This window comes from Phyllostomus hastatus, unplaced genomic scaffold, assembly GCF_019186645.2.
Source record: "Phyllostomus hastatus isolate PE091 unplaced genomic scaffold, TTU_PhHast_1.1 phas_scaffold_11, whole genome shotgun sequence".
NCBI classification, from domain to species: Eukaryota; Metazoa; Chordata; class Mammalia; order Chiroptera; family Phyllostomidae; genus Phyllostomus; species Phyllostomus hastatus.
This window is the reverse complement of record NW_025334005.1, coordinates 6,834,616-6,844,043: the sequence shown is the minus strand read 5'-3', so window position 1 is coordinate 6,844,043 and position 9,428 is coordinate 6,834,616.

The window sequence follows — 9,428 nt, the reverse complement described above, 5'->3', positions numbered from 1 at the left end:
TAAGCTTCTCAGAAAAGTCTGCATTTTGTTTCAGTGTCGGAGCATATAGGAAAGGAACTTGCATTTCACAGTTCATGTCGCTGATAACAGATCTGTCACATTTCTGTCACTAAGAGATGTTTTTCTCCCAAGAGGCTGCGAGTGGCTGCCCCTCCCTGCCCCCGTGAGCACACCCTAACACTGGGCCTAGCCATTCCAAGACCCCCGAACCCGCAGCCCCCAGGCCCCACAGACCTGAGCAACAACAAAGAAACCTTCTCCGGGAGTGAGGCTCGGCCACTCCCTTCCTCCCTGCCAGGCCAAGCGACGCCGAATCTGGTGCCCTCTCCTGATGCCCAAGCCCCCCAAGTTCCCCAGGGCCTCAGACAAAGCATAAGAAGGTCCTTTGTCAACCAAAAGCAGGGGACCGCTGGGGCTCGGTGTCAGAGCTGCTCAGCCCGCGTACTTCTGAAGCATTGAATTTAGAATTTTGCTTGAAATGAGTGGGCTGTGGGCTGGAGCATGAGAAGCTCTTGGTGATGCAGAAAGAGGTCGTGAAAACACAAGGAGACAGCACAGTTTTGGGGGACACAAGGGGTGAGACCACTGGACCACTGCCTGGTTATCCACCTGTGCTGGGTGGCGGCCACATTCGGGGACAAGATCCCAGGCTTGCAGGGTCATCGCGAGCAATGGATAAACCAGCCACACAGTAAAAGGCCAGTCAATAGTTCTGCACAATAGCAACTTTCGCCAGCCCCTGTTCTTGTTGCCATGGCAACAGGGAAGGCTGTGAGGTTGGGGGAATAATGAGATGAAAAGACCCAGGACCCAGAATCAGAAGTCCCAGATGCCATTCCAGACTGCGGGCCTGCACGGGCCACTTGACTTGCATTTCACCTCAGGGCCCTCCCCCCCACCCGCAGCCAGCATCGGGCCAGAGGCCCCTCGTCGTGGGAGCCGGGAGCCCACAGAAAGGCAGGCGAGCTGCCATTTCTGGCGGGACAATCGACTGCACACAGAGCCCAGCAACACAGACAAAACGCGCCAGGCCCGGGCCCCCCAGCAACGGTTTTCTATGTGGGGAGAAAGCGCCGTCTCTGCAGCAAAGCCCAGCAAATCAACTAGGCACGAAACCACGCCACCACACTGCACAGCCTCGTCCTGCACCACAGGTTCTAGAACCTTCCAAGGTGCGAGGGAGGCCCAGATGCTCGGACTGAAGGTGTGGGCTCTTCTCCCCAGAAAAATGCACACATGCACACACAGGATGCCTGACAGCCAGTGCAGCACCAAGACGCAGACCTGGGCCCCGAGGTCAGCAGCCCTGCCCCACCCGGGCTCGATGCACGAGACAGCTCTCCCAGCCAGGGGCAGCCCTGGAGGAAGCAGAAGCTAGCCTGCAGGCCCAGCAGCTCTCCACGCCACCCTCCCTACTGGTTGCTGGCATGCTGGCCACCCCTGGGACATTAAACATTTACCTATCCCATCCCCTTCACCAGCCCCACTATCTGGACTTGACCTGGGACTTCTCGGTACAGCCTGTGGCCACGTCGGCTGAACCTTTAGCAAAACCCAGAGAAGAATGAGCTCTCAAGGTTACAGAATTGTAGACTTTTAGCTTTACTAACCAACCCTTCTGTCGAAAGGGGAAGTCGGAAGGGAACTCAGAGGAGAAAAGAAGATGGAGGGACACCGAGCAGGCCACACCCAGGAGGGCTTCCTGGGGGAGGAAGATTTGGGCCAGGGCCCGGCTGAGGGGCTGAGGGTGAGAGAGGGGGCAGGACCAGCTCCAGCTTCCTTCCGCCCCAACACGCCTTCCCACGCCCCACCCAGACCTCACCCCCGGGTGCGCTGCCCCCGCATCCACCCCGGGCCTTCCTCCCCTTGCCTGTCTCATCCCGGGCCTGGGCCAGCCCTGCACGCCCGCACACACGCGTGTCAGTCACGACAGCCTCACGGGCGCCGAGGGTGGCCACTCCCCACAGACACACCCTGCCTAGACCAGGGGCTTCTCTGCGGCTCTCCCCACCCCCCTCCGCCCACTCACTGCAGGCCCACAGGCGGGTGTGGCTTATATGGTATGGGCGAGTGTCCCTCTGCCGCCTGCTGAGAACCTGGCAGGGCGGCCTTGCCACGGAATCAAGGAACAGCACTGGGTGGTCCCAGCCTCTGTGCCGGTTCCATCTGCTCTGACAGCTGGACCACGTTTCTTACGGCCACACCTTCCCTTCTGCAGTGTGGGGGGAGGGGTGGGTGTCGGTCCACCTGTCCCCAGAGCCACGTGCCTGCCCATCTGTGCTGCACTCCTTAGCAGAGCCAGGGGTGGGGGTGCTGGTTTGTGCCAGGCACACTTCTCAGAGCCGGGTCCTCTTTGCCTCATTTAGTCCTCACAGCGATCCGATGGGGCGGGTGTCATTACTCCTGGCCCTCAGAGGCTGGCCACTCAGCTGGGGGGTGGCAGAGCTCTCCAGATAACAACAGAAAAGGGCTCTAGAACCCCGTTTTAACCCCATCCCCACCAGGCAGGCTGCCCTGGAACCGGTCTGCCTTGTGGTTCTCTGTGACCCATCCCCCAGCCTTCCCACCCCGGCCCCATCCTGCAAACAGTGGGATGCAGGAGCCCCAGGCTCCCACCCGGCCTGACCCTCCCTCCTTGCTGTGTGTCCTGGGGAAGCCCCTCACAGCACTGTGCCCCTACGTCCTGTGTGTCAGGCCCCGAGTCCCCACTGTGAGCCAGGTCCTAAAAGCAGGCCTTGCCTAGTGGGCAAGGCCCGGTGCGGCGGGGAGGAGGTATCCTCTTGGGCAACGAACGAGTCAGGAGCCCTGGGTCCCTGCTGGTTCCTCACAGTGGCTTCACCTCTCTGCAAAAGGGTAAGTGCAATCCGCGCTGCCTTCCTCCCTGGGTGGTTGAATGTGAAAGTTCAACAGCGAGGAGAGCAGTGAGGACAACAAGATCAGGGCGACCACAGCCCTCCCCCTGCAGGGGGCACGGACCCTCCCCCTGTTTGGCAAATGAAACAAAGTGAGGCTCAAAGGAAGGTGGCTTCTTACTTCAAAAATCCGAGGACTAGTATTGGCTTTAAACGCTTCTCAGAAGGCACTCCAATCCCCAGGCTACAGGGTCTCTGAGGCCTGGCAAGAACCCCCGTCCCCCCGATTTCCCGGCAGCTAGAAGGAGGCGCTAATAGCCAAGGACTTAGTGTCAGGAAATTCTTCAGATCCTGGTTCTGTTTCGTTTTAGCCAGGTGGGGCGGGAGTCACTTCCTTCCGCCTCAGTTTCCTCATTTTTAGCATGGAGACAGGCACCCCCCCTCCACAACTTGGGTGGGGAGAGGCGGAGGGTGGGGCAGTGCTCTGTAAAGCACAAGGCCGCAAGAGTAGCATTAAGACTGCCTCAACCACTCACCGCTCAGGCCACCTCAAGGCTGCTCTACAGCTAGGAAAGCACCTGCCTCTGCAGTTGTGGGTTTGTGTGATTCACATCCCTCCTGGGCTTCTAGCTCTTTAGAGAGAGTCTGGTTGACTCTGGGAGGTGCAGGTATCTGTGGGTGGCAGCAGAGCTTCAAGGTTTAAAAAATGAGGACTTCGGATGACCCCGAAGCCCATCATGGTAGAATGGGGAAATACACTATGGGGGGATTATCACCCCATGGAATACTACACAGCAATGAAGAAAGACGAGCTCTTGCTATACTAGGCACAGCAACAAGGATGCATCTCCCGAGCGTAATGTTGAGTGAAAAAAAAGAAATAGACACATAAAAGCACCACTTGTGTGATGCCATTTAGATAAAGCGTAAGAATAGGCAAAAGCGATCTACGGCGATAGAAATCAGGAGAACACCTCAGCTATCCACGGATGAAGTGTCCACCTTCCCGTGTGTGCCCCACATTTAAACACAACGTGTCTGTGATCAGGCCTCTGGGTCCCAATCCCAGCTCCACCACTTGCATATCGTGTGACCTCAGGCTAACGACTCTTAGCCTCCACTCTCTCCTCTGCAACACAGGGAAGCGAAGGCATCTGGCCCTCGCGGTCCCAAATGTCCACTATTTAAATTCTCCCTTCGTGGGGTGCACCGAGTACCAAGTACCAAGTATTACAAAGTACCAAGTATTAATATTTTTCCTTTAAATCGACTTGGCAGTTTTACCCAATCTGAACATAAAACTTTATTCCACTCCCATCAATCACGTGTTGGGTGTGCTCATCACCTGTGTTCTAGGAGAGAAACCAGGGCAGGCCTTCCCGTGACGTGCCAGTTTGGCTTGTGAATTGTTTTCAGATGAAGGCAATCAAGCCGTTGTGATCTCACGAGAAACTTTGACCTCTTTCTTAAAGAATTTAAATTGGGGCTTTTGCCCATAATAAGAGTTTGCACCATGAATAACTTTGTATGGACAATCTGTAGGGCAGAGCAAACTTCTAATGACGGAACATCTGTTCTTATCATCCTGTGAACGGCTTTCTGCCCCTCTGAAGTTCAAGGTGCCTTGCCTCGTCCTTAGCTCAGAATGCCATCATCACCTCACGTTGGCTCTCTGACCCTGAACCTCTCTCGTACGTGGGGTCTCTGACTCTCTCGTACATGTGGAGTGTCCATATATATGTGTAATTAAAGTTGGTCCTTTTCTCTTGTTAATCTGTCTCATGCCTATGTAATTATTAGACCAGCCAAAAGAACCTAGATGGGTAGAGAAAAGTTTCTTCCTTCCCTGCACTAGTATATTAGATTAACATAAATTAAAACACATAGCTATTAAGACAAAGAAGTTCATCTGCGAACCACCTCAGATCACTCAGTGATAATGGCATACTCTTGTTGGGAAAAAAACAAACAAACGAGAAAATGCATGACTCGGAGGCCTGAGCACTGTGAGGGCCCTTCGTGAGTGGTGACCATTATCACCATCATCGTCACGAATCTCGCTGTCACCATCATGACGGACAATGTCATTATCATCATTACAGACACCATCAGCACCATCATCCTCATCCTCATCACCAACACCTCCAACATCACTGTCATTGTCCCGCCATCATCAGCACCATCACTGGTGTCATCACCACCATCACCTTCACCACCGCCATCACCTCCACATACAGAGCCAGTACATACTTGCTTCCAGACCATCTCATCCCAGGTCCACCAGCCCAGCCCGGCCCTGCGCTCAGGGGACTTCCAGGATGAAGACCACGGAGGCCATTCTGAAGCTTTGGGGCCTCCTGGGGTGCACACATCCAGGTTGAGGGCCGCACTGCGGGAAGGTCGGAGTGGCAGGAAGGCTCTGTCTGGGCTGCACGCGCCCACACTTCACACCAGGTGAGAGCTGGTTTTCCTCCAGACGCCTGCGGACGTGCTCCATCCCCCAGGCCGAGGCCGACCACGCAGTCTCAGTCTCCTCATCTCTAAAGCAGAGCCAGCGGCCGGGCTCTTTAAGACCTCCCGCCAAGGGGCCTGGGTCACCAAACAGACATCGAAGGGTCCAGATCACCAGACAAACAGACATCATACAGGAGAGCCCTGGACACTCGGTACATCATCAAAAATGTGCCGGAATTTCTCACATTTGCCTCCCCTGTGTGTGCCTGGGCCCTTCCCTCACTGACTGCCCCAGACGCCTGGAGTGACCACTCCCAGAATAAAAACAACTTCGACCCTGAACGTGACCTCAAACCTATCCCTATCTGCCCCTTTTTAAGTAACTTCAGCCCATCAGCGGTCGGCTTTACCAGAACGAAGTTGGAGCGATTCAAATAATTCTACTTAAAGGCAATAAAAGGATGAAAAAAAAGATGTTTGTGCAAAAACACTTATCACAGAGTTATGTTTAACAGACAAAAAGAGAGAGAGAATAAATAATGCAAATACCCATTGGTAAGGATCAGTTACACAAAGGTCAGGATTTTTATGTCTTAGCTCCTGTGCAGCCATTTTAAAAAACACGTCACATTGGTCTGTGGCGTGGGAAGACGCTCGAGGTGTATTTTAAGGGGAAAATGCAGGATACACACACACAGAGGCTGGGGCCAACGCAGGTTCACAGCTATAACTGCACAAAACACAGTTTAGGACTGTATTATCATTTATTAGTTACTCTATCATTTTCCACATAAACAACCCTGAAGCTACATTGGCCCCTTCCTGTGTATCTTTATCTACTTAAAAAATAAATAGATCTTTTACATATAAACACATATATCATGTATAATACTAACCTGGAGACTAAGTATAATTATAATTATAAATAGAAAAAAGAGTGAAAATACAGTCCCTAACACATTCACGGTGGTTCTGTTGAACAGTAAGATTGGGGGTGGTTTTATATTTGTTCTGCTCTACGACACGTGTTGATTTTTCTCAACAAATATGCATTCTTTTTATTGTTAAGAAAATCATATTATAAAAATGTTATGTGTTGTATATAATTATACAAATAAACACATGGGGCATATTTTTTTAAAAATAAGATTTTCTGCAGATCCCTTTTACATTAGGCTTTATCATAAAATCATAATCCACATTCTTTGATCAAAACTACATACCAAAGTGCACAAAATAAAATTTTTTGGAAAAACCCAACCCACTTTCATTCTACCATCGCTACTGACTTCCACCCCCTCCAACTAATCTGCTGTCATTATTTTGAAGAACGTTCTGCAAAACCTTTTCCTGTGAATGCAGACACATTTTATCTGACGCTTCAGTTCACTCATGTGCTTATGTAATGGAAGCAAGATTGCTGGATACAAACTGTCCTCCAACTCTGTTCTTCCCCTGAACAGAGGGGCTGCCTGTCCACGCCGGTCCATTCCGACCCCGTCCTCCTTCCTGAAGGCCGCACTGTTCTCCAGAGCGGACTCGGACTGGAACTTATTTGCCTTTTCCCTGTCTCCCCATCTTCCCACTGGCCCTCGGGGGCCTGAACACCCTTATGTATATCGCCTGGCACCCTGAGGAACACAGGAGGACTCTCTAAAAGTAACACTGTATGAGTTTTTTTTTTTTAATGTGCCTTTGCCATTTTGTCCTCCAAAAAAAGGCTGTGCCAATTTTTCAGCTTCTGGAAAATGGTTTTTTAAAAATAAGACCTCGAGTACAGCTTTGTGGCAGGTGCTGGGTGCTGAAGAGAAGGCCTGGGCTGGCTAAGGAAAGAAAGAAACAAGAAAGAGGAGAGATTCCCACGGCCCCAGGGCCTTCAGAAACGCCACACACCCCAGATGGCTCTGCTGCGCCCATTTTACAGAAGGGATCTGAGTCTCCAAAGCATTGGCCATGAGCCAGGTACACAGAGCTGGGTCTGTGGGCCTCCTTGGCCCCCAAAGGGCAGGGGAAGCACCAGCTTGAGAAGAGACAGAGGGGCCGTGCTGGGAAAGGGTGGTCCGCTGACCAGGAGACCTGGGGGTCCGGCCCAACCCTCACTGCCGATTAGCTGTGTGCCGTGGGGAATTCACCTAACTGATCTGATCCTCGGTTACTTCATCTGAGAAATGGGTCTGGTTAACACTTGTCCTACTCTATCTTGTAGGCGGCCTTATTTTCTTAATCAAAACTTAGGCTCCATGGTCGAACAAGCCCAACCTTACTTACAGAAGTAACAGAAGAGAAACCGTGAACGCTGAGTCCTCCAGAAATGTGATTCACACACACACACACACGGCGGGGTGCTGGGGCTGGGGCCGGGGCCTGTGGGATGCGTGTTTCCCGAAAACCCGGCGGGGAGGCCTGTGGCCAGGCCCTGGGCTCGGGGGAGGAGTGAAAAGCGCAGGCCGATTCATTCAAAGGTAGCTGCTGGGTCTCCATGCACAAACCCCGGGGGAGGAGGCTGGGGTGGACCACGCCAGAGCTGACCAGCCCTCACACTCAGGGGAGTTCACTACAGTTTACAAGCCCTTCATGACCTCGTAAGGAAATCTCCCAGAAGCCCTGCAGTGCAGGGATCTCTCCATATCCTCATCTTATAGAGGAGGAGAAGGATCAGGCTCAGAAAGGGGACATGACTCGCCCAAGGTCACCCAGTTATGGTTATTTCTACGGTTATAACCATAACCCGGGGAGCCCTTGCTCTCAGCGAGGATTATGCTGTGCCCTTTGCCCCAGTTACTCCATCTGCTTCACCTTCCAACCACCAGTTTGCAGGTGAGGAGTTCAGGCACCTTGCATGAGTCACCTACTCAAGGTCTGACCACAGGGAAGTGAGGCCAGCGTCCTCTGACAGCACCCTGGGAGAGGCCGGGAGAGTGTGGGCAGGCCGGCCCTGAGGGAGGCCCCGCTGCCACCTGGGCCTCGGGAAAGGTGCGCACAGGAGGCCACCACACACAGCCAGCAGGCCCCGAGCCTCACCCAGTGCTCTGTCCTTTGCACTCCCCCAAACCCTGGCACTTGACACCTGGTACTCTTTGAAGAGAAAGAGTCAAACCCTCCAGGTTCCAGGATGAAACCCCCCACCCACCTCCCGTGCCACCCAAAGTGTGAGGGGTGCAGCCTTACAACGAGAGAACTGGCCTCAGGACCACCCAGCCCCATAGTTTACAGACAGATAAGTCAGCTGAGGCTGTGAGAGGCCACATGGTAATTCTGGGCAGAGGTGGGACTCAAACACAGGTGCCCACCTGGGCCAGCGCCCTTCCACCACACCTGCTCACCCCTCCACTGCCCATCTAGATCCAGAACCCAGTTCTTATGCCCCTCCTTCCCCTCCCCAGCTCCCACTAGTGATGTAACTGAGCAGGAGCAAAGCTGGGGGAGGGGATGCACTTCCTGAGCTGGGGCGGGGGTAGGGGCTGCTGCAAAACTTGCTGCCCTCAGGGAGCCCCCGTCCAGGCTGCCAAGTACAGGTCTTCAAGGGTTCAGGTCACTGAGTCATTCAACAAACAAACACTTGCCGGTTTCTTCCCGCCCATCTCAGGGCAGAGGCACCTCCTCTGGCCACCAGGCCATCCCCTGGGAACCACCCCATATATTCATTCATTCATTCATTCAACAAACACGAAGGTCCTACTACATGCCCATCACATTTCAGGGTCTCCTCCCTCTCCTTTCACCACCCAACCCTCCCTCCCAGCCCTCAGCTCCTCCTCTTTCCCTCCTCAACCCTGTGGCCCCTTTGCCCTGGCAAGGAGGGCAAATCCTGAGGGGCACTGGGGAGCCAAGGAGCCCAGAGGGGCTGAAGCAGCCCTGGGCTGTCCCACTGACAGACGAACACAAGCTCCGTGGTTACCTGGTGTGGCCAGGGCAGCAGGCAGGTGCCTCTCCAGCGGAGGCCCAGGAGACACTGACGCCCGGCCCTGGGGGCTGCCAACCCCCGCCCCCACCCCCACCTTTGGCCTCCACCCAGGCCAGGCAGCATGGAAAACCCAGCCGGGCTCAGCTGACTTCCTCTTGTGTCATGGAAAGTGGGGGTGATGGGGACAGGAAACTCCCGCCAGGGATCTGGGGTCTGAG